At 44.9% G+C, this 24,872-nt stretch overlaps 1 long non-coding RNA gene across 1 annotated transcript in view; it reads left to right on the top strand.

Moving 5' to 3' along the window:
* The first annotated feature begins 5,352 nt into the window (after positions 1 to 5,352).
* The window catches only part of LOC130356774 (uncharacterized), a 34,187-nt gene continuing 14,667 nt past the window's right edge, over positions 5,353 to 24,872 (top strand). The window contains exon 1 of the long non-coding RNA XR_008888987.1: positions 5,353 to 5,472. This is a non-coding gene — a long non-coding RNA (uncharacterized LOC130356774). The remainder of the gene's footprint in view (positions 5,473 to 24,872) is intronic.

Below are 24,872 nucleotides of genomic sequence, written 5' to 3'. Positions count from 1 at the left end.
GAAGATCCGCTGGACGTCTGGCCAGCCAAACTTGATTTATGGCCGCAACTAGCAGAGTTTGCCCTGGAAAAGCTGTCCTGCCCAGCCAGTGTGTGCCATCAGAGCAGGTGTTTAGTGCGGCCGGGGCCATAGTCACCCCAAGGTGAACTCGTCTGTCCTCTAAAAATGTGGAGAGACTGATGTTTGTCAAGATGAATCAGGGATGGATCAGCCAGGATTTGCAGCCACCAATGCCAGATGCCTCAGAGTAGATTGACCATGCTGCTACACCAACATTTTCCAATTATGGTTGGTTATGAAACCCTCTTGGGTTATCAATTAGGGTTATGAAACCCTCTTTGGTACTGCCATTGCCTGCTCCTGACTCATTCTGTGTCTTTCAGGAACTACTTGCCTCGCTGATGCCTCAGGCCTTGGGCCTTCAATTTTTGGATGTTTAGCAGTAGCTAAATACATGCTTAATGCAAATTTCAACATTGATCTTTAAATGTAAGGGGTTATGAAACCCTCTTGGGTACTGCGAATGCCTGCTCCTGACTCATCCTGTGTCTTTCAGGAACTACTTGCCTCACTGATGCTTCTGGCCTTGAGCCTTTAATTTTTGGAAGTTTAGCAGTAGCTAAAACATGCTTAATGCAAATTTCAACAATGATCTTTAAATTCTCGGCCCCGCCGTGGCCGATCTGAGGACCTCACTAAACCATCCAATCGGTAGTAGAGACATGCGGTGTGTACAAAGGGCAGGGACTTAATGAACCCGAGCTCATGACCCGTACTTAGTTGTGATTCTTCTTTCCTGGCAAATAACTGCAATCCCTGATCCTTATCGCGAACGGGGTTAAGCGGGTTACCCGCACCTGTCGGTGAAAGATAGACACACGCCATTCAGTGTTGTGCGCGTGCAGCCCAGGACATCTGAGGGCATAACACACGTGTTATTGCTAGATCTCGCAATTGATCGTGCAATGTAAGGGGTTATTGAAGCCTCTTGGGTACTGCTGATGCCTACTCCTGACTGCTCCTGTGTCTTTCTGGAACTACTTGACTTCATGAGGCTTCTGGGCTTGGGCCTTTAATTTTAGTATTTTTGAAATACTTACATACATGCTTAATTAAAATTTCAACATTTATGGTGCAATGTATGGGGTTATTAAACACTCTTGGGTAGTGTTTTTTTCAAATTTTCGCACAATTATCACAGTAATAAACTTGAATTTTCCAGAATTATAACCATTACACCAGTGAACGCTTGTTGGGTGTGATTTTTTAAGTAAAATTTTCAAAAAAAATACGGAGAGGGATGAACTCTGCTTCTTTATTTCATAAAAAATTATTTTATAAAAGAATGTCTTTTGATGGTCCACCGTCCTTTATTATACAGTCTTGGACTCTTGGATATGCGCTTGTTCTTAAACAAAGGTACAAAAACCAAAAATGGCCAGTCATGGCTATGGAGACGTTGCGCCTACATCTTACGGCCACATGAGCCCTGTGGGTGCTTGTCAGATTAGATCCTTTTTACCCAAACGGCAGGGTCTGGGACACAAATTTTGATAGAATAAAAAAAAAAAATCACACATTTCAATGGTCTCCTCATGCTGCAGCCAACTCCAGGCTGCGTCATTCTGGTAATGTATAGAGAGCACTCGCTGTCCTAAATTTTCGTTAACATTTTTCGTCAAAAATGTTTGTCTTTTTTATTAGGGATTGTGAAGCTTTGGTGCGTGCTCATGCATCAGCCAACTCCAGCCTGTGTCCTTCAGGCAATATATGGTTTACTGATGGCGCTGCTGGGCCTGGGTCTGGGAATTTCTAATTTTCTCATAGGTAGCACCCGCTATCCAAAATCTTTTTCAAAAATTTCTAAAATTGTGTGGTTTTTTGGGGGGAATTGTGAAGCCCTGCTGTGTACTCGTGAATCAGCCAACTCCAGGCTGTGTCATTCAGGCAATATATGGTTCACTGATGCCGCTGTGGGGCCTGGGTCTGGGAATTTCAAATTTTCTCATAGGTATCACCCACTATCCAAAATCTTTTTCAAAAATTTCAAAAATTGTGTTGTTTTTTGGGGGCAATTGTGAAGCCCTGCTGTGTACTCGTGCATCAGCCAACTCCAGGCTGTGTCATTCAGGCAATATATGGTTTGCTGATGTCGCTGTGGGGCCTGGGTCTGGGAATTTCAAATTTTCTCATAGGTAGCACCCGCTATCCAAAATCTTTTTAAAACATTTCTAAAATTGTTGTGTTTTTTGGGGGGGATTGTGAAGCCCTGCTGTGTACTCGTGCATCAGCCAACTCCAGCCTGTGTCATTCAAGCAATATATGGTTTTCTAATGCCGCTGTGGGGGCTTGTGAGATTTGGTCCTTCGTACCCACACGCTGGGGTCCGGGACACTCAAAGTTTGATTTAAATTTCAAATAAAAAAATCCAACATTTCAATGGTCTCCTCATGCATCAGCCAACTCCAGGCTGTGTCATTAAGGCAATATAGGGTTTACTGATGCCGCTGTGGGGCCTGGGTCTGGGAATTTCAAATTTTCTAATAGGTAGCACCCGCTATCCAAAATCTTTTTCAGAAATTTCTAAAATTGTTGTGTTTTTTGGGGGGAATTGTCAAGCCCTGCTGTGTATTCGTGAATCAGCCAACTCCAGGCTGTGTCATTCAGGCAATATATGCTTTACTGATGTTGCTGTGGGGGCTTGTTGGATTCGGTCCTTCGTACCCACACGATGGGGTCCGGGACACTCAAAGTTTGTTTTAATTTTCGAATAAAGAGCTTCTGGGCCTGGGTCTGGTAATTTCAAATTTTCTCATAGGTAGCACCCGCTATCCAATAACTTTTTCAAAAATTTCTAAAATTGTGTTGTTTTTTGGGGGGGATTGTGAAGCCTTGGTGTGTACTCGTGCATCAGCCAACTCCAGGTTGTGTCATTCAGGCAATATATGGGTTACTGATGCCGCTGTGGGGCCTGGGTCTGGGAATTTTAAATGTTCTAATAGGTAGCTCCCGCTATCCAAAATGTTTGGTTTAAATTTCTTAATTCATCTTTTAATCTTAGGGATTGTGAAGGCCTAGTGCCTATTCATGCTGCAACTCCGGGCTGTGCCATTCATCCACTATATGGTCTCCTCATGCTGCCAAAACTTCCACGCTGTGCCATTCAGCCACTATATGGTCTCCTCATGCTGTTAACACCTCCATGCTGTGTCATTCAGCCACTATATGGTCTCCTCAAGCTCCCAACACCTCCATGCTATGTCATTCAGTCACTATATGGTCTCCTGACACTGATGCCACCACCAGGCTCTGTCATTGTGCTGCTGTGCGGCAGTGATTCTAAAAGCGATGCCTGTAATCTGCATGTTATTCTGAATAACAGTATTATTTCACTTCCCCAGCACACTCCACATGCGTTTTAGAACACAGCAAAGTGTTCTATACCTCTATAGAAGCTGTATGTAGGCTAGAAATAGCCTTTTTTTAATATAGATTCGCCGTGAAAAAATTTGGATCGAAACAATTTTTTGGGGAAAATTCGGCGAATCGGCCGAATCGAATCTTTGAAAAGTTGGCTCATCTCTAGTAATAATAACTATGTTATCATATGGAACTGTGTTTTATGGATTTTGGTACTGGAGTAAGAGTGAATATTTTGTTAGATTATGTTAGAATGTTAGAACTAACATCTAATCTTACTGAATTTTATAGAAGCTCGAGGAGACGAGCCTGAATATGTAGAAATAACCATCACAGAAAAGAAGAATTAATGGCGTAGGAAATAATAGCATGGAAGGAATATCTAGAGAAGAAGAAACATCAATGGAATAATGGAGAAAAATATAGAAAAGAAGGAAAACATCGGGGCGTTAATACTTTTAATTTATTGCAACAAAAACTGATAAAAATATAAATGAAAATACAGACAGGGTTTAATTTTTATTTTTCACTAGCTGAGTACCCGGCGTTGCCCGTTTTTTTGTTCTTAATCCTTGTTGGGGAGGAAAATAATCAAAGGAGGAAGCTTTTTGACTTCATATCCCGTCCTTATATATTGTTGTCATATCCCAACCCCATATCCCGTCCTTATATCCCCACCTCCTATCTCGACCTCCCATCTCGATCTCATATCCTGACCTCCTATCCCGTCCTCCTATCCCAACCTCCTATCCCGACCTCCTATCCCGTCCTCCTATCTTGACCTCCTATCCTGACATCCTATCTCGACCTCCTATCCCGACCTCCTATCTCATCCTCCTATCTCATCCTCCTATCTCAACCTCCTATCCGTCCTCCTATCCCGTCCTCCTATCCCGTCCTCCTATCTCGACCTGCTGAGTATGAAACTCGCAGAGCAGATCCAGGGCCGATCCGGGGCCCCAAACAGGAGATCGCAGGGGGTCCCAGCGGTCAGACCCCCCGCGATCAGACATTGTCCCCTATCCTGCAGATAGGGGATACATTTCTTGCAACTGGACATCTTCTTTAAGCTGTGGCTACAGTAGGAGCCAACAAACCAAGAACCTGTGAGGACTGCTCTCTGGGCCATGGACCAGATGGTGCTGTGCGCCTACCTGTATAAGTCAGGAAAGCAGTGCAGGAACATTAGTGAATGTGTCTAATAATAGACACAGTCATTGTACCAGCAAAAAGAACTCCTGGTAAGAGTTATGTACACATACAGTATCCTGCACATAGTTTCTGCGCAGGATTTGAAGCTGTGCGCAGACATTTAGCTTACATTGAAATCTTGACTTCAGCAATGTAATCGACTGAGTAGTTGTAATTCTTGCTGCACCATGTCCTCCAGAGAGACAGTCCCCACCATCCCATAACCATTACAAGCCCATCTGGGTTTTATCACCACATTCTTTTGACCCCTCTTTCAAGCTACTTTGTTGATTATGCCCATGTATATAATAAATATTGGTAGTAGTGACACCATTTATTTTAGTCACTCATGACAGTAAAGTATTCTTGCTTAAACATAGTAGCCTACATACAACATGTATAGATGTTCTGTGTAATCAGGGTAATCAGAGTAACAAGTGGACTAAGCAGTGGCGTTGCGACCCGGGTGCGGGGAGTGCGGAGCGCACCGGGTGACACCAGCCTGGAGGGGTGACACCACGGCCGGCAGCACCCCCCGCATCTGCACACCGTAACTCAAATCAGCCGGTATTTGCAGCATCCCCAGACAGAAGAAGCTTCTTTCATGACCTGCAGGCTGCCGCACTCCAGTTTCAGCCCCCGACACAATCCTATCCCCCAGCCCCAGGAAGCTGCCTCTTTAAGACCTGTAATGCTTTCTGGGAACAGAAGTGCCGTGCGCACGTCTGCTCCCTCCCCCGACGTGTCCCTGCCTCATGTGCTCCGCGTCTTCGGAGGATTCATGGGTGATGAATTCCTCCCCAACCCCCGGACATTCCTGGACCTGGAGCGGCAGAAAGTGAAAGTGAAGACAAGAGACTGGTGAGACCTCTCTGCAAAACTGTGTATTTAATGCAGTGTTTCCCAACCAGGGTGCCTCCAGCTGTTGCAAAACTATTACTCCCAGCATGCCCAGACAGCCTTTGGCTGTCAGGGCATGCTGGGAGTTGTAGTTTTGCAACAGCTGGAAACACCCTGGTTGGGAAACACTGATTTAATGTTTTAATGTAACAGGGAGAAAGGGGGTGCTGAGAGGCTCTGGGGGGTGCCATTGCCAGGAGGATGATCCTCCTTATGTATGATGGGGGTGCTACTGATGAATGATGGGGTGCTGCACCCCCATCATCCATCAGCAGGATCATCCTCCTGTGAGTAGCACCCCCATCATCCATCAGCAGGATCATCCTCCTGGATGATGGGGGGTGCCTCTGGCAGGAGGATGATCCTCCTTATGTATGATGAGGGTGCTACTGATGAATTATGGGGGTGCTGCACCCCCATCATCCATCAGCAGATCATCCTCCAGGATGATGGGGGTGCCACTGGCAGGAGGATGATCCTCCTTATGTATGATGAGGGTGCATAAGGAAAGACTATAGAGAAGTCACCTGTAGTCACTGATATTATTGTGTATTTTCCTCATTATGTCCCATCAGAGCTGTCGTCACTTGTAAGTTCTAACTACAACTCCCAGCCAGGGCCGGTGCAAGGATTTCTGCCTACACAAGCGAAGCTCCATTTCGGGAATCTCGGTGGGCCGCAGCAATAAAACCAGAGAGGGTGGAGTGGTAGCAGTGACCTCTGCTGTGCAGCGGTGGGGCGCACAGGTGGGGGTCTTAGTATAAAAAAAAGTCTTCATTTTTCCGCACCCATCAGCTGCGAGTCCATGCGCCCTCAAGCGGACGCATGGTTTGCCTTATGACAGCACCGGGCCTGCTCCCAGCATAACCTCACCACTGCTTAGGTCATACTAGGAGCTGTAGTTTTAATTGGTGAAACCTTTTTTAGCGCTTTCCCATTCTTTGGCAATTGGTATATTTGATTATTATACTGGAATTTTTCACACTGCTCTACATCAGTGGCGCCTGTCACAACAGGCTAAAAACTTACTGGGGGGGGGGAGGTATGGGGTGACACCATTTTATATTGCATCGGGTGACACCAACCTTAGCAACGCCACTGGGACTAAGCAAGAACACCCATGGGAGTGATAGGTGCCCTCCTAAAAAAGATTATTGAACCAACTCTATCTAAGACAGAGTACACTAATCCACTTATTTCCCCCACTACTATACCATAAAACTTAACTATTTTGAAATGTGTAAATTAAATATAAAAAAAAAAAGAGGGAAAGTTAAAAACCCAGCACTTCTACATTGTTATGTATTCACATCCATTGTCGCCATGTCAGCATACACTTAGTATCTCTCTATCTCCTTGGCACACCTGCAGTGTGTGTTCAGGAATCATAATGTGATGATGTTAAAAACAATCTACAAAGCACCTCCTGACATGTTTCGTCACACGAGTGACATCCTCAGAGGTTATGGGGCAATGACCTCTAAGGACATCACTCATGTGACGAAACATGTTAGGAGAGTTTTTAACATCAGCGCATTATACTACTGATTCCTGGAGACACACTGGAGATGGAGAGATATTAAAGGGGTATTCAAGGAATTTTTTTCATTTGACTATGCTACAGGGGCTGTAAAGTTAGTGTAGTTCATAATATAGTGTCTGTACCTGTGAGTGACGGTTTTCTCACAATTCTTATCTGATTTACACCCCAATATTTATTTTTATCAGCATACAAAATTACTGTTGTCTCAGATTTTTCCCAGGTTGCAATGTGACCGAGACCTGACTCACTAGTCAGCTGATGACAGGGAGCCTGTCTGCTTCAATGGGTGGAGCGATCGCTTGGTGGGAGAGGGATCAATCTGCAACTAATGCAACAGCTGTAGGCACCCTGATTGAAAACCACAGGTCTTTTGAAAGGATGCTGCTAATTTAGGTTTCAATGGGTGGGGTTGCTGATGTGTGGGAGGGAGGAAAGTGGAATTATGGGATTTGTAGTCAAAAAAGGAAACTCAAACAGGAAATACCAGTTCACAAAAGGCTAGCCACAGTGTTATGGTAATCTCCCAACACAGCCATTTAGTCCCAAGACAAGTGCAGATCCTTCCTAAGCATGTCCATTACTGTCTGCCAGGTACGTACTAAAATCACCTTATGGAGGATGACCCCTTTAAGTGTCTCTAGATCAGCCAAGGCCTGTGCTGGAATGAATAACTCCTAAATGTCTTTACACCGGATCTGTAGCACACAAGCAGCATTATAATGAGGCAGCATTATACAACTACATAATACTCTAACACCACCTCTCACACTAGGATAAAGGAATGAAAGGCTTTTCTCTGTGTCAAGCATGCAGTGAAAGGTCACACACGAGAGATCAGCTTTTACCATACACTGAATGTTAAATAGGACTCATCATACTTAATGTTTTATAATGTCATGGAAATATGTCAGCTTTATTTGCTGCTAAGAGCTGCAGACAATATTGGATAGCTGTTATAGGGTATAAAAGAAAACTGAACCTTTCCTTGAGCTGATGGTGGCTGCCAAACCTATATAAATAAAACATTTTTTTTATTCTTAGCCAAGTGTCAAGGAGGCAGAGCTGAGTTGCTCAATTTTCACAGCCTGGCATGCTTCTTTGATCACCTTTACATCCCAGGCCCTTTTGTGATTGATGTAGAGAGTCCTGCACGTAACTTAAGGAAGTGCTGGGAGGTGAGGGCAAGCGAAGAGGTATGCCAAGCTGTGACACTCCAGCAGCTCAGCCCTACCCCCTTGACACTTAGCTGAGAAATAAAAAGGCAATTTTATGAATTTGGCAACTGCCATGGACTGTAGGAAAGGTACAGTTTGCTCTCACACCCTAACAGCTACCCAAGGGTGTAGCAGTAATTAAAGCTGACAGATTTATCATCACAGTCATCACACCTACCTACAGTATACATTACACAGGATCACAGTTCTCCTCCTCCCCCTCCTTGCACAGTGACCTCTGCACAGGTCACAGAGCATGTCATGTACACTCTCTTTTAAAAATCATATCTAAACTTTTTGCATGTATGAACCAGCTTGGAGTTTATGTAAACACTGCAACACTTGCATAAGTAACACTGGCCCTTCAAAAGCTAACTGGTGCTGGAACATTGATCAAATATTGGTGGCTTATTCTGAGGACAAGCCATCAATTTTAAAAGGTTGAATAACCCAAGTAATGTATTCAAAGTACTATTTTAGATTCTCTTATTAGTATAGTAAAATATGTAAGAAATTTCTAAAGTATTCTTTGGATTTATTTTTTTTACAGAGTTTACTGTGCAGTATTAACTTCGTACTGTGGATCACTGTACTGATGGTACCAAATGTATCTGGTTTTAGTAGGTATGCTAATTGAAATCTTTTTCTTTTTTTTTTTATCTGTGTGGGGCATTTTTGACCCAAAAAAATGAAATTCTGGCATGGTAATTTTTTTTGTTTTCAATTAGCAGAATAAAGGGTAGTTATTTTGAATTGTTAAATTTATTTATATGATAAATAGGAAATGTATTTATTTTTTGTAGCGCATGGTCCTGTTACCTGCTGCTGCCGGCGGGGCTGGGATTCGCATTGCAGGACGCGCCTGCATGCGCATCCCAGCCTGTCACTCACCTGGTGCTTCTCCTGCCCCCCACCTCTGTCTCTCTTAGGGTGTGCTCACGCCGAAGCTTTGAGATTTAAAGGGCCAGTGCGCCCATTAGTGAAGTAACAAACTTCTCTTCCGGATCTTTGTTTCCTTGTGCCTGAGAGAAAGCATTCCTGATAGTTGCCTTATTGTGTATCATACCCTTAGCTCCATGACCTGACCTTGCTCCTTTTCCACCTGCCTACTGACCACTTGCTACGTTCCTGACTACGCTATTGTGCCGCCAGCCCTGACCTTCTGCTATCCTGACCACGAGTTGCCTTATCCCACCTGTGCCTCGCATGTCCTCAACTGCCTGTGTGGTCGTGCTGTGCCAGGGGTAGCGACCTGGGTGTCGCCTGTCGCAGCAAGTCAATCCTGCTTTGCGGCAGGCTCTGGTGAAAACCAGCGGCACCTTAGATTCCGCTCCCTGGTATGGTCCGAGTCATCTACCACACAGGTCCAGCGGATCCACTATCATCAGTGTTCCAGTCTACTGAAAAGTGAGTGTTACAATAAGATCCAGCCATGGATGCCGCTGAGGTACCACTGCCTGAAGTGGCGGATCTTCCCTCCATTGTGGTACGTTAGTCTCAGCAATTGGCGTGACAGGTGCAGCAACTTACCCAATTGTCTATGATGCAACAGCTATTGGCCTTGCAGCAACAACAGCAGCAGGTACCGCAACCTGGCCCACTCCCACCACCAGTTCCTGCAGTGTCTTCTGGCTCCTAGCTACATCTGCCTTTACCTTCTAAAGATGATGGCAATTCCAAGTTATGCAGAGGCTTCGTCACACAGTGCTCCATGCACTTGGAGCTCATGTCTGAACAATTTCCGACGGAACGTGCAAAGGTGGCCTTTGTCATTAGCCTACTGTCCGGAAAAGCCCTGGCCTTGGCTACACCCCTTTGAGACCGTCATGATCCGGGATCCTCCAATTTTTTGGCAGAATTTCACAATGTCTTTTAGAAACCCGCACGTGTCTTTTCTGCTGAGATGGCTTTGCTGAACCTCTGTCAAGGAAATTCTTTCGTTGGTGACTACGCAGTTCAATTCAGCACTCTGGCCTCAGAACTTGCATGGAATGATGAGGCCTTGTGTGCCACATTCAAAAAAGGACTGTCAAGCAGGATTAAAGATGCCCTAAAAGCACGAGATCCTCCATCTTCTTTGACTGAACTTATCCACTTGGCCATACACATTGATGTGCCTTTTGCTGAGAGTCAGAAGGAACTGCGCTTAGAGAGGGAACCAGCCCAAACATGGAGATATCCTCACCTGGCACCCGTGTTTCAACGTCCACCTCTTCAGTTTCTTGCGCCTCTTGCCGAAGAGGCTATGCAAGTGTATCGTTCTCGTCTTACACAACAGGAGAGGTCACGACGACGCAGTGAGAATTTGTGCTTGTATTGTGCTGACAGGAGCACTTCCTCAAGGACTGTACAGTTCCCCCACAGCGTCCGGGAAACGCCTGCACTTAGGGTACGTGGGAGAGGCGTCCCTGGGTGTGAATAATACCTCTGCTCGCTTAACTATTTCAGTACAAGTCTTCGCTCTGCCACTTCTTCCTTCAGTACTACAGTTTTTTTGGATTCTGGATCAGCAGGTGTCTTTCTTGATGCTTCATTCGTCCACAAGTATCATCTTCCTGTCACTCGGCTTGCCAAGCCCTTGTTCATCTCCTCTGTTAATGGACAAAATCTGGACTGTATGGTTCACTTCCGTATAGAATCTCTCGTCATGCAAGTGGGTGTATTGCATAAAGAAAAGATTGAATTCTATGTTCGGCCACACTTTACTTCAGAGATTCTGATTGGCCTTCCTCGGCTGCAGCGCCATTCTCCACAACTGGACTGTATAACTGGAGAAATAATTAGCTGGGGACAATCCTGTCAAAATCTTTGCCTCCAACCAGTTCAGCATAAAGTTGTTTCTTGTCTTCCTCCTTTACCTGGCCTGTCGTCACCTTACCAAGATTTCTCTAACATATTCTGCAAGAAACAGGCTGAATCTCTGCCTTCACATCGTCCTTATGACTGCCCTATATATCTTCTGCCTGGTACCACTCCTCCTCGTGCTATTCAACGCTTTCTGGGATTCGCTAACTATTATCGTCAATTTATCCCACATTTTTTGACCTTGGTTGCTCCAATTGAATCTCTCACTAAGAAGACTTCTAATCCTAAGTTGTGGCCTCAAGAGGCTGAAGAGGCTTTCTCCCATTTAAAGTCTGCGTTTGCCTATGCTCCTGTGCTTACAAGACTAGATCCTGAGAGGCCCTTTTGCTTTCGAGGTTGATGCCTCATCTATTGGAGCGGGTGCCATTCTTACTCAGAAAAACGGCAAGGGCAAGACTGTAACTTGTGGGTTCTTCTCCAAGATCTTCTCTCCTGCTGAGAGGAATTACTCCATTGGAGATCGTGAACTCCTCACTATCAAGCTCGCCTTGGAGGAATGGTGACATTTATTGGAGGATTCTTCTCATCCGGTCAGAATCTACTCTGACCATAAGAATCTTCTATACCTTCAGTCTGCTCAGCGTTTGAACCCCCGCCAGGCAAGGTGGTCACTGTTCTTTTCTAGGTTCAACTTCTTCATCCACTTCTGTCCGGCAGATAAGAACATCAGGGCAGATGCTCTCTCCAGGTCCTCTGACGTCATTGGTTTGGACTCCACGCCTAGGCATATTATTCCTCCTGACCATTTGATTCCTGCCGGGAAAATCCTTTGTGCCTGCCTGATTGAGACCCAAGGTACTGAAATGGGGTCATTCTTCCTTGACAGCAGGTCATCCTGGTATACGCAAGACTCTACTTCTAATCTCCCGGCACTACTGGTGGCCCCATCTTGAACGTGATGTTTCTGATTTTGTTCGTTCCTGTGAAACCCCTCGACAGAGACCTTCAGGACTCTTTAAGCCTTTACCCATTCCGGAGACTCCCATATCACCATGGATTGCATCACCAATTTGCCACCATCTCATAATAACGCTGTCATTTGGGTCGTTGTAGATCGGTTTTCCAGGATGGCTCTTTTTATTCCTCTAACAGGTCTTCCTTCTGCCCCACAGCTGGCGAAGTACTTCTTGTTGCATGTCTTTTGTTTACATGGTCTTCCTCAGCATATCGTTTTGGATCGTGGTGTGCAGTTTGTCTCTAAGTTCTAGCAAGCCCTCTTTAACCGTCTGGACATCAATCTGGACTTTTCCTCGGCCTACCACCCTCAGTCCAACGGTCAGTTGGAGAGGGCTAATCAAATTCTTGAGACTTATCTTCGGCATTTTGTTTCAGCTCGCCAAGACGATTGGGTCGACCTTCTCCCCTGGGCTGAATTCTCATATAATTATAAGGATTCTGAGTCCACGAGGTTGTCTCCCTTTTTTGTTGTCTACGGGCTCCATCTCCGTTCTCCTCTTCCTCCCCCAGTTTCCTCTGGTGTGCCTGCTGTTGATGAGCTGGTCCATGACTTCTCCACCATCTGGCAACAGACCCAACAGTCGTTATCCCAAGCATTCTTCACGCATGAAGGTGCAAGCTAATAAGAGTAAAATACCTCCCCCATCCTTCTCTCCTGGTGACATGGTCTGGCTTTCATCCAAGTACATCCGCTTCAAGATACCCTGTTACCAGATTCTACAAAAAATGAATCCTGTCTCCTACAAACTCCGTCTACCTGCTACGTTACAAATTTCCAATTCCTTCCACCTCTTTCTCCTCAAGCCTCTTGTCATAAACCGGTTTTCTCAAAAGAATATTGCCCCCACATCTGTCTCAGGCTCTTCTGATGTCTACAAAGTTAATGAGATTCTTGCCACTAAAACTGTGAGAGGTAAAAAAAAATTCTGGTCGACTGGGAGGGTTACGGTCCTGAGGAGAGATCTTGGGAGCCTGAGGAGAATATCCTGGACCGTGACCTTCTCAGGACTTTTCTGAATCGTAAAAGGAGGGGGATACCAATTACGTTATGCGCTCCAGCCACACACGTTGGCCGTGAGCGTATGGTCTGTTACCTGCTGCTGCCGGCGGGGCTGGGATTCGAGTCGCGGGACCACCCACGTGTGAATCCAGGGCCGTCACTCACCCCCGCCTCTGCCTCTCTGCTCCGGCACACGTGTCCCCGTCCCTAGGGCATGCGCGCACCGGAATTTTAAGATTTAAAGGGCCAGTGTGCCCATTAGTGAAGTAACACCTGTGGATCATTGATAAATTCTTCCACCTCCCGCACTTCTCTGCCAGCTCTTTGTTGCCCTAACGCCTGAGAGAAAGCATTCCTGAGAGTTGCCTTGCCGTGTATCATACCCTTTGCTCCATGACCTGACCTTGCTCCTTTGCCGCCTGCCTACTGACCACTTACGTTCTTGACTACGCTACTGTGCCGCCAGTCCTGACCTACTGCTATCCTGACCATGAGTTGCCTTATCCCACCTGTGCCTCGAATCTCCTCAGCCGCCTGTGTGGTCGAGCCGTGCCAGGGGAAGCGACCTGGGTGCCGCCTGTTGCAGCAAGTCCATCCCGCCTTGCGGCAGGCTCTGGTGAAAACCAGCGGTACCTTAGACTCCACTCCCTGGTCCAGTCCAAGTCATCTACCACACAGGTCCAGCGGCTCCACTATCATCATTGTTCCAGTCTACTGAAACGTGAGTGTTACAGAAACATTTTACAATATTTTTATTATTTCACTTTTTTTAAACTTAGAGCTCCTAGGAGGTTGAACATTCTGTGCATTAAGATCAGGGCTCTGTAGCAGTGTATGAAGTTTGAAGTTTTTTATATTTATCAGCTGCTTGCAAACATTTACAAAGAATTTTGGAGTTTGTACGAACAGATATTCATACTACTTTATGCTATTTTCTTTTTCTTTATTGAGATCTTAAAATCACAGAAAATGGGACAAAAATCACTTAAAAAATCACAGAAAAGAGGCCTCACATACTGGTACAAGGGCAGTTTAGAATCCTATTCCCACTATGATGCAGATCAGCCACAATGCTATAGAGGTGAGGTCATACAGCATCATAAGGCCAGACCAAATCATAATAAACATATACTCCATGTAATAAACAACAGGTATTAGTTGATATTTTGGCAAAAAAATGCAACCTTGCAATCCACATCAAGGATCCTCTGTCTCTTGCGAGTCCCTACATTAACATTACAGAAACCAGGTGTCTAACCTGCCCTTGTACCAGTACACAGTAAGTGTGGACTCTTTTCTATGATTTTTTGAGTGATTTTTGTCGCATTTTCCGTAATTTTCTGTGATGTTAGTGTGGGGACTTGCAAGAGACTGAGGACCCTTGACGTGAGTTGCGAGCTTGCGTATTTTGGCTGGGCCTTGTGATGTGGGGGGAGCCCGAGTGTGCTTTGTGGGATGCACGTATAGGATGCTGGGAAGCCCGTGTGATCGAATAGTATGGGCAACACCAATAGGTTTATGGTGTTCCGATGTGCAACACACCTGTCTTCCTGACCTGTCAGGTGGATGTCATCTAGCGTGTCTGCTACGGGCCCACTGCTCAAGTTTATCTTTGTAATGTCTTATGATTTATTGTACTGTGCATGTACTGTTAATTTACTTTTATGCTCTTGTGTCCTAAGGGGTTAACTTGTCTGTGCAGGAGGATATTGAGGGGGTCACATATCTGCTTCAGCCAATTAGTGCTGCTGCCCTGCTCCCCTAAGTCTGGCTAGACTGGGAGGAGCTAATGAGTTGTGTAAGTCAGTCTAGAGAGAGTCGAGGAGGGTGGAGGTCACTTTCAGACCTCTGCTGTGGACTTGTACCTCACCACATAGGGACAGGCCTAAGAGATCCAGTTGCTGCACCAATCTGTTCCTGAGTGACACCCTTCAAAGGATCCTTCTGACCAGGCAATTCAAATTCTGAAAGGATAGCAAGAGATAGGTCCAGTCTGGCAATAAGCCCTAACTTAGGATTCCCGTGTGAAAAGTCAGTGTTAGTCAGCTCCTAAGTCTTATACAAGCTACACAGGTCAGGTTCCTATTTTAGACCTGTCTAAAAGTAAATCTCTATCAAGCAAGAAGCCAGTTAGTCAGCGAGGACTACAAGTCCCATCACAGTTGCCTTGAAGCAACTGTGATCCCAAAAGCATTCTCCAGCATACTTTGCACTAAATTTTGACCGGTTTCTGTTTATTTTGCAAAGTCTTGAGTAAAGTATTTTCCATAACCTTGCATCTGTAGTCGTTATTGCCTCAGGCTTTGGCCCAGGGCCCAGGACGCTACCACCCTTGGAGTGTGGAGGTTAACACTACCCTGGCATCACAAACTCTACTTTAGTCACAGCACACAACCAGTACTACATACATGCCATTAACTCAAGTGGACTACCACAGGTTGTAAGGCAGCATAGTGCACTACATACTATCATGTAACTGGCATCCTGTATATACTTCATCTGTGTGCCCTTGTACCAGTAACCAGTAAGTGTGGCCTCTCTTCTGTGTTTTTTTTCTATTGAGCTGTTGCCCTGAGAGATGCCTGATGAGTGCATAGAAATACTGTAACGTATGTCAGAAGCTTTCAACAGAGTTAGGGGTATTAACTACACTGCTCAAAAAAATAAAGGGAACACTAAGATAACACATTCTAGATCTGAATGAATTAACCAATCGTTTGAAATACTTTCATCTTTACATAGTTGACTGTGCTGACAACAAAATCTTACAAAAATTATCAATGGAAATCAAATTTATCAACCCATAGAAGTCTGGATATGGAGTCACACTCAAAATCAAAGTGGAAAACTACATTACAGGCTGATCCAACTTTGATGTAATAACTTTAAAATAACTTAAAATGAGGCTCAGTAGTGTGAGTGTGGCCTCCCTACAAGGCCTGGGCATGCTCATGATGAGGTGGTGGACGGTCTCCTCAGGGATGTCCTTCCAGACCTGGACTAAAGCATCCGCCAACTCCTGGACAGTCTGTGGTGCAATGTGGCATTTGTGGATGGAACGAGATATCCCAGATGTGCTCAATCGGATTCAGGTCTGGGGAATGGGAGGGCCAGTCCATAGCATCAATGCATTCCTCTTGCAGTAACTGCTGACACACTCCAGCCACATGAGGTCTAGTATTGTTTTGCATTAGGAAGAACCCAGGGCCAACCGCACCAGCATATGGTCTCACAAGGGGTCTGAGGATCTCATCTCAGTACCTAATGGCAGTCAGGCTACCTCTGGCAAGTACATGGAGGGCTGTGCGGCCCCCAAAGAAATGCTACCCTTCACCATTACTGACCCACCGCCAAACTGGTCATGCTGGAGGATGTAGCAGAACGTTCTCCACTGTGTCTCCAGACTCTGTCACATCTGTCACATGTGCTCAGTGTGAACCTGCTTTCATCTGTGAAGAACACAGGGCGCCAGTGGCGAATTTGCCAATCTTTGTGTTCTCTGGCAAATGCCAAATGTCCTGCACAGTGTTGGGCTGTAAGCACAACCCCCACCTGTGGATGTCGGCCCCCATACCACCCTCATGGAGTCTGTTTCTGACCGTTTGAGTGGACACATGCACATTTTTGGCCTGCTGGAGGTCATTTTGCAGGGCTCTGGCAGTGATCCTCCTTGCACAAAGGCAGCGGTAGCAGTCCTGGTGCTGGGTTGTTGCCCTCCTATGGCCTCCTCCATGTCTCCTGATGTACTGGCCTATCTCGTGGTAGTGCCTCCATGCTCTGGACACTACACTGACAGACACAGCAAACCTTCTAGCCACAGCTCACATTGATTTGTCATCCTGGATGAGCTGCACTACCTGAGCCACTTGTGTGGGTTGTAGACTCCGTCTCATGCTACCACTAGAGTGAAAGCACCGGCAGCATTCAAAAGTGACCAAAACATCAGCCAGGAAGCATAGGAAGTGAGAAGTGGTCTGTGGTCACCACCTGCAGAACCACTCCTTTATTGGAGGTGTGTTGCTAATTGCCAATAATTTCCACCTGTTGTCTGTTCCATTTGCACAACAGGATGTGAAATTGATTGTCAATCAGTGTTCTTCCTGAGTGGACAGTGTGATTTCACAGAAGTGTGATTGACTTGGAGTTACATTGTGTTGTTTAAGTGTTCCCTTTATTTTTTTGAGCAGTGTTATTTATACCTTCAACTGTATGCAAAGTAAGATCAGAATCATAATAACAGGGATTGTACAATGGTCAGAAAATAAATATTGCCCAAATACTCTTAAATGAAATCCCTTCTGGGTATGTGTCATTTTGCTTGCAAAACTTGCTTTTGTTCTTAGTCATTAAATCTCTCCAGACCCAGCAGTATTTTCAGGTATGAGGCAAGACTTAGTTTCCCAGTAGAAGCTAAAAAAAGCAATAAATCGTCACAAGGACTTTCATCATTACATTGCACTGTGCATGTGCAAAAAGAGTGGAGACCAGTTACGCAAGTGTGGTACCTTGGTGGGGTATGTAGGGTAGGTGGGGTGTTGCTGTTCTGGATAATAAAAGGGCGCTGTTAACCCTTGTCACTCGTGACTCCAGGGTGAGGGTAAAATACTGTAATGGTGCTGGGCCTATCGCCACCCTCTACAAGGCAGCATTAAGGTAGCACCTGTGAGGCCAGGCACCCATATTAGCCAACTCAGGTGGGGCTTGCAGCTTGCCTCCCTCCTCCCATTGCATGTGTGCTCAGTCACGCTGGAGGGTATCTGGGAGGAAGTTGTGAGTCAACCGAATGCTGCCGTAATTGCCCACTGGCCCCTGTTTTGCTTATCAAGCACAGGTAGGATTAGCGTTAGGTCTCGCACCAATTTGAGAAACCTTGGCGTTGGTGTGCGGGCTCTGGTGTGTCCTTCATATAAGGATACACTGGCGAATGTCTCAATTTTAACATCAGTGTTGAGGGATAGCCAATGTATTGTTTACATCTACCACAGTTGTGCACCCATATTCCTGTATTGTATTCTAATTGTTACACATCCACACCGTTTATCTGGTGTAGGATTCTATTGTGGCACTTGTAGTCCGCTGCAGGCATCCTCCATTGTATGCATTTTTATGCTGGGGATCGCCCTTAGCAACGGACTACAAGGGCAGGATCTGCTCCCCCAGTATAAATGCACAACCGCATTTGGGGTTGAGCACCTCCAGCCATTTGAGACCATGTTTTTTGTTGTTTGTTCCTATCGCCACCCTTCCCAAGAACGATAGGTGAATGAGTAACAAACGGATTGTCCACAACCACTGTCAACTGAAACTTGCAGGAACTTTTACTGAAGATTTTCTGAAGCAGACAATAGCAATAACAGTCCATGAACAAAGTCTATTTGTATTTGGGCAGCGATTGACAGTTGGTTGAGATCAGGTAAGCTCAATTTAGTTTTAGAAAAGATTCCGTTGCACAGATCCGCTGGATTTAGGGGTGCGTTTAGGTCCAGTGATCTTGCGGAGAGTAGCGAGGAACTATATATCTAAAACCGCTGTGATGAAGGCCGAGGCCGCAAGGCTTTGGCCTAATAAACGTACTTGAAAGTTGCGGAGGTCCTACCTCGTTCAGTGCCAGCAACCCAAGAGAGCGATTAATGGCCGCAGCTCCCTTATATGGGCAGGGGCGGGCCGTTTTGGATTGGTCACTCACCGTTACATTGCATTATGGGTAAACACGTGACTTAAGAACCACCTAAGGTCCTTCAACATACCATAGAGTTCTGAACCATGTCACATGACCTGCAGGCCCTGCGACACTAAAACAAGTGAGTAACACCATATACATATTTACAAAGATAATATTTATAAATATCAAATTACTTGACTAGGAGCTTATTAGGGAAGCGAACCCAGATAGTCCTAGGGACTTTGGGGACTAATAACCAAGGCACAGTATGAAATACGGTGCCGGGACACCACACAAGGGTCTGGATGGTTAAATAACAAAGCTAACCCCTTGCTGTTATGTGATTGATGATGTATCAACACAATTCAAATTTAGACTAGTATTGAGCAGCATCTACAATTGGGATAGTAATGAATGAAAATGAAAGTATTTAAAAGCATACTGAATATTTTGTGTAGACTTCATTATTAATGTAAAAAGGTTGTTTAGAACACATCTTACCAGGTGTTTTATACTCTAACAGGTGTATGAGTATAAGTTTCAAAGCTCCCTGTGGCATGCTAAGGGTTTAATACATAATTCTGGATATTCAAATCAGGGTCGGCTCTACCCATAGGCAAAATAGGCAGCCGCCTAAAGCGCACTCTTGATAGGGGCGCCGCTCTGCCCGCAGCAATAAAGTAAGCAAACATCTGAAGTACCTGCCCATCCAGCAACACCCCCTCACCCCAGTAGTAAGGTGATTACATGAGGAGGAGGTTTGTTACAGTGTGTCACTGAAGTAGTAAGGAGATTGCCTGAGGAGGAGAAACATAGAATGTGTCGGCAGAGAAGAACCATTTGGCCCATCTAGTCTGCCCAATAATCTGAATACTATGAATAGTCCCTGGCCCTATCTTATATGAAGGATAGCCTTATACCTATCCCTATCTTATATGAAGGATAGCCTTATGCTTATCCCATGGATGTTTAAACCCCTTCACTGTATTTGCAGCGACCACTTCTGCAGGAAGGCTATTCCATGCATCCACTACTCTCTCAGTAAAGTAATACTTCCTGATATTACTTTTAAACCTTTGCCCCTCTAATTTAAAACTATGACAAGGATGTTAATCCTTGTCCCTCGTGACGCCAGGGTGGGGGTAAAATACTGTAATGGTGCTGAGCCTATCGCCACCCTTCCCAAGAACGATAGGTGAATGAGTAACAAACGGATTGTCCACAACCACTGTCAACTGAAACTTGCAGGAACTTTTACTGAAGATTTTCTGAAGCAGATAATAGCAATAACAGTCCATGAAAAAAGTCTATTTGTATTTGGACAGCGATTGACAGTTGGTTGAGATCAGGTAAGCTCAATTTAGCTTTAGGAAAGATTCCGTTGCACAGATCCGCTGGATTTGGGAGGTTTGTTACCTTACCACTGGTGTGTGTTACAGTGTGTCACTCCGGTAGTAAGGAGATTACATGAGGAGGGGGTTTGTTACCTTTCTACTGGTGTGTGTTACAGTGTATCACCCCAGTAGTAAGGTGATTACATGAGGAGGAGGTTTGTTACAGTGTGTCACCCCAGTAGTATGGTGATTACATGAGGAGGAGGTTTGTTACAGTGTGTCACCCCAGTAGTAAGGTGATTACATGAGGAGGAGGTTTGTTACAGTGTGTCACCCCAGTAGTAAGGAGATTACATGAGGAGGAGGTTTGTTACAGTGTGTCACCCCAGTAGTAAGGTGATTACATGAGGAGGAGGTTTGTTACAGTGTGTCACCCCAGTAGTAAGGAGATTACATGAGGAGGAGGTTTGTTACAGTGTGTCACCCCAATAGTAAGGTGATTACATGAGGAGGAGGTTTGTTACAGTGTGTCACCCCAGTAGTAAGGTGATTACATGAGGAGGAGGTTTGTTACAGTGTGTCACCCCAGTAGTAAGGAGATTACATGAGGAGGAGGTTTGTTACAGTGTGTCACCCCAGTAGTAAGGTGATTACATGAGGAGGAGGTTTGTTACAGTGTGTCACCCCGGTAGTAAGGAGATTACATGAGGAGAAGGTTTGTTACAGTGTGTCACCCCAGTAGTAAGGTGATTACATGAGGAGGAGGTTTGTTACAGTGTGTCACCCCAGTAGTAAGGAGATTACATGAGGAGGAGGTTTGTTACAGTGTGTCACCCCAATAGTAAGGTGATTACATGAGGAGGAGGTTTGTTACAGTGTGTCACCCCAGTAGTAAGGAGATTACATGAGGAGGAGGTTTGTTACAGTGTGTCACCCCAATAGTAAGGTGATTACATGAGGAGGAGGTTTGTTACAGTGTGTCACCCCAGTAGTAAGGAGATTACATGAGGAGGAGGTTTGTTACAGTGTGTCACCCCAGTAGTAAGGAGATTACATGAGGAGGAGGTTTGTTACAGTGTGTCACCCCAGTAGTAAAGTGATTACATGAGGAGGAGGTTTGTTACAGTGTGTCACCCCAGTAGTAAGGTGGGGTGTGTCAAAGGGTGGAAATTAGCTTTCACCTAGGGTAGCAAAATCTTTGCACCCGGCCTGTATTCAATGTACTGTAACGCAAGGTTCCTTAAGTGGCATTTATTACTCACATAACATTAAGGTGAGATCGCACTCTGTGGTAGGAATAAGATTATGCCCTCACCTCACCACTCATCAGATGGCACCATTGTAACATTAGTGCAGGTGTTGTTACAAATGATAATAATCTAGGAACAGAGTTTTACTTTGCAATGTTTTACCTGTATACCTAATAAACAGTATCATTTTAAAAGCTCCCACCCCCTATCAGTTAAAAAAGGAATACCATACGGCCAGTTTATAAGATTGAAAAGGAATAATAGCAGTGAAGAAAATTATCATATTCAAGCAGATGAATTAGAAAAGAGGCTATTGGAAAGGGGGTACCAAGATTCAATGATTAATCAAGGGAGGAAAAAAGCGGGTATGAGGGATAGAGGAGAGATATTATATAAAAATACTCAGAAAAGAGAAGATAAGACCACAAGAAGGTTTACCTTTATATTTAATAATACCCCAGTAAATAAATTCATAGAGCAAGTGATCAGGAGAAATTGGGATATTTTAGAAGCAGACGAAGATATTAAACCAGTGATTCCTAACCTTGTTGGAGGTACTGAACCCCACCAGTTTCATATGCACATTCATATTAATGGAAAAATCAAATATGATTTTTTCAAATTTAAAACATAGGAGGTATATATTTAAGTATATATTTATACATAGGTGCACAAAATGAACAAAACCAATAAAGAATAAAACCATGAAAACATGATTTTTGCACAAAAACAGAATGAATATTTACTGCAAATCAGTGTGACTTCTGCTGTTGTCTTTCAGAGACCAGTTCAGAAATGTGCGGCTTTACCTTGGCAAGTGCCACTCTCATGTCATTTTTGCAACAATGGCAGTGTTCCCCCACATTAGGCAGACAGGGTTCCCCCACATTAGGCAGGCAGTGTTCCCCCACATTAGGCAGGCAGTGTTCCCCCACATTAGGCAGGCAGTGTTCCCCCCACATTAGGCAGGCAGTGTTCCCCCACATTAGGCAGACAGGGTTCCCCCACATTAGGCAGGCAGTGTTCCCCCACATTAGGCAGGCAGTGTTCCTCCACATTAGGCAGACAGTGTTCCCCCACATTAGGCAGGCAGTGTTCCCCCACATTAGGCAGGCAGTGTTCCCCCACATTAGGCAGACAGAGTTCCCCAACATTAGGCAGGCAGTGTTCCCACACATTATGTAGGCCAGTGGTCTTCAACCTGCGGACCTCTAGATGTTGCAAAACTACAACTCCCAGCATGCCCGGACAGCCAACGGCTGTCCGGGCATGCTGGGAGTTGTAGTTTTGCAACATCTGGAGGTCCACAGGTTGAAGACCACTGATGTATGCATTGTTCCCCCACAGACATCCAGCCTCCAGCCATATACAGTGTATGTCTGTGTACTGCCCACTTCAGTGCTCCAACCACCGCTCAGGATCAGTGGTCGGAGCACCGAAGATGACATGCCGCTGGTCACATACCAAGCTGGCCAGCGCGCGTCTTCCTCCTTCTCTATCCTCCGGTCCTCGGTGCCTTTGTTTCCATGGGCGCACGCACGGGACGTAAGTGATGTCCCGGCATGCGCTATGTGCCGGCAGCCCTGCATTTTTAAACTTAACGCAGGGCCGCAATTGCTTGGTTTGCCTGTCCTGTTGCGACCTCCCCCACCGAACCCCCGGGACTGACTCACCGAACCCCTGGGGTTCGATGGAACCCTGGTTAAGAACCACTGTATTAAACAAATAGCTCCTGGCGCCTGCTCCAGCATTTGGAACAGTTTGTTCCAAACTGCAGAGTGCTCTGTAACCCCTCCTCTCTGTTTTCATGCTGAAGTCTGATACAGGACAGGAGTGAGTACAGAGGAGTCACTTACTGGATTTTGTCCCAGTCTGTGCTTCAGCTCGGAAAAAGATTATGCTGGATTATGTTTTGCATGGTATAGGGACCCCTAGTGGTCTTTTTTTTTTATAATACACACATATCTATCTATCTATCTATCTATCTATATATATATATATATATATATATGACATGTTTTACCAAGATGTACAACATATACATTTTTTTTTTAATCTGACAGTGCCCATTTAAAGCATACCTGTCCTTTTAGAAGACTCTTCAAAGACTGCACAGTTTTGTTCCATTTTCCCTTTAGTGATGACAATGTAATCTTAGTGCTCTCACTGCTGTAGTTGAGACCCTGAGAGTTCCCTATATGGTGCACAGCTATTTCTCATGGTCTCCATTTCAGGGTGGTGAGACCAGAGCTGGGCTGTTTGCCATCAGTACTCATACATGTACTTCTTTTTCCTTACTTTTCAGTCAATCTTGGGACAGCACCTTCTCCTCTTTGCTATGTCATGACTTGGTGCCAGAAAAAGTGTACAGGATTGGACAGGCTGACAATGTGCTTTACAGTACACTACTGTAAATTACATGTGGTTGGAAAAGGTGTGATATAAGCAGAGAGGATCACAGCAACAGGATCATGATAAGGCTAAGAGTTAAGCAGCCCTAGTCTTAGTAGTAGTGAAATTCTGCTGCTGATGATGATGTTGATGACAATTTAAAAGAGAGGGAGAAGGAATTACAGCAAAAAGAGTTGCAATCAAAAAGCAGCCTTGGTCTAAGCAGTGAACTGCTTCTGCTGCTAAGCTACATGAGGGACAGCTTCCAAGAAATTTATGGGCAGTTGGACATGAGAGAGAAGCCTTGATATTACCTTTCAGGTAAATTGTGAACCCTCTGAAAAAGGCAGACAAGCTCAGCTTGCATTAACACAGTCTAGACTCTCCCTTACACATCCATCTTGTCCTCTCTAGAAACTGAATTCTCCTAACCACAGGCAGTGGACAGAAATTTGCAGGAGGCTGAGATACCTAGAGTCCAAAACTTTAGGGTCTTCATCTGGTGTACTATTTTTAATAAGTATTTTTAGCCAATAAGCAATCCAGAGAGGATCCACTGTGTTACAGCCATTGATTTAACCATATAAAGCTATCTTCAATATATTTATAACTAAAGTACAGAACAGATCAAACACTAAAGGGCAGATTTATCAAAACCTGTCCAGAGGAAAAGTTGCTGAGTTGCCCATAGCAACCAATGAGATTGCTTCTTTCATTTTGCAGAGGCCTTGCTAAAAATGAAAGAAGCGCTCTGATTGGTTGCTATGGGCAACTCAACAACTTTTCCTCTGGACAGGTTTTGATAAATCTCCCCCTAATTTTTTACCCTCTCACATTAATTTTAAATAGTTAATTACATTACACCACCGGTAGATACACGTGCACCTGTGCCCACACACAAACTTTATTGCTGGCCATGTCATGTTTTGTATTAAAGTGCCCATAGCAAGCCTATAAATGGAATAATCGTACATCTTTATGGAAGCCTTTGAGTGACACAGGTATCCAGGCTGGGCCACAGTCTGAGCAGTGGTGTGTGGTTATAACATCTAATTGCAGAACACATTAATGTAATATAAAAGCGTGGTAAAAATCTTGTTATGCATCATTGTCACTGTTTCTGGTGAAAGTTTTCCTGTCTTTCT

Source organism: Hyla sarda, chromosome 2, assembly GCF_029499605.1.
Source record: "Hyla sarda isolate aHylSar1 chromosome 2, aHylSar1.hap1, whole genome shotgun sequence".
Classification (NCBI taxonomy): Eukaryota; Metazoa; Chordata; class Amphibia; order Anura; family Hylidae; genus Hyla; species Hyla sarda.
The sequence above is the reverse complement of the archived record's forward strand: the minus strand, read 5'-3'. Positions and strand labels throughout refer to the sequence as shown.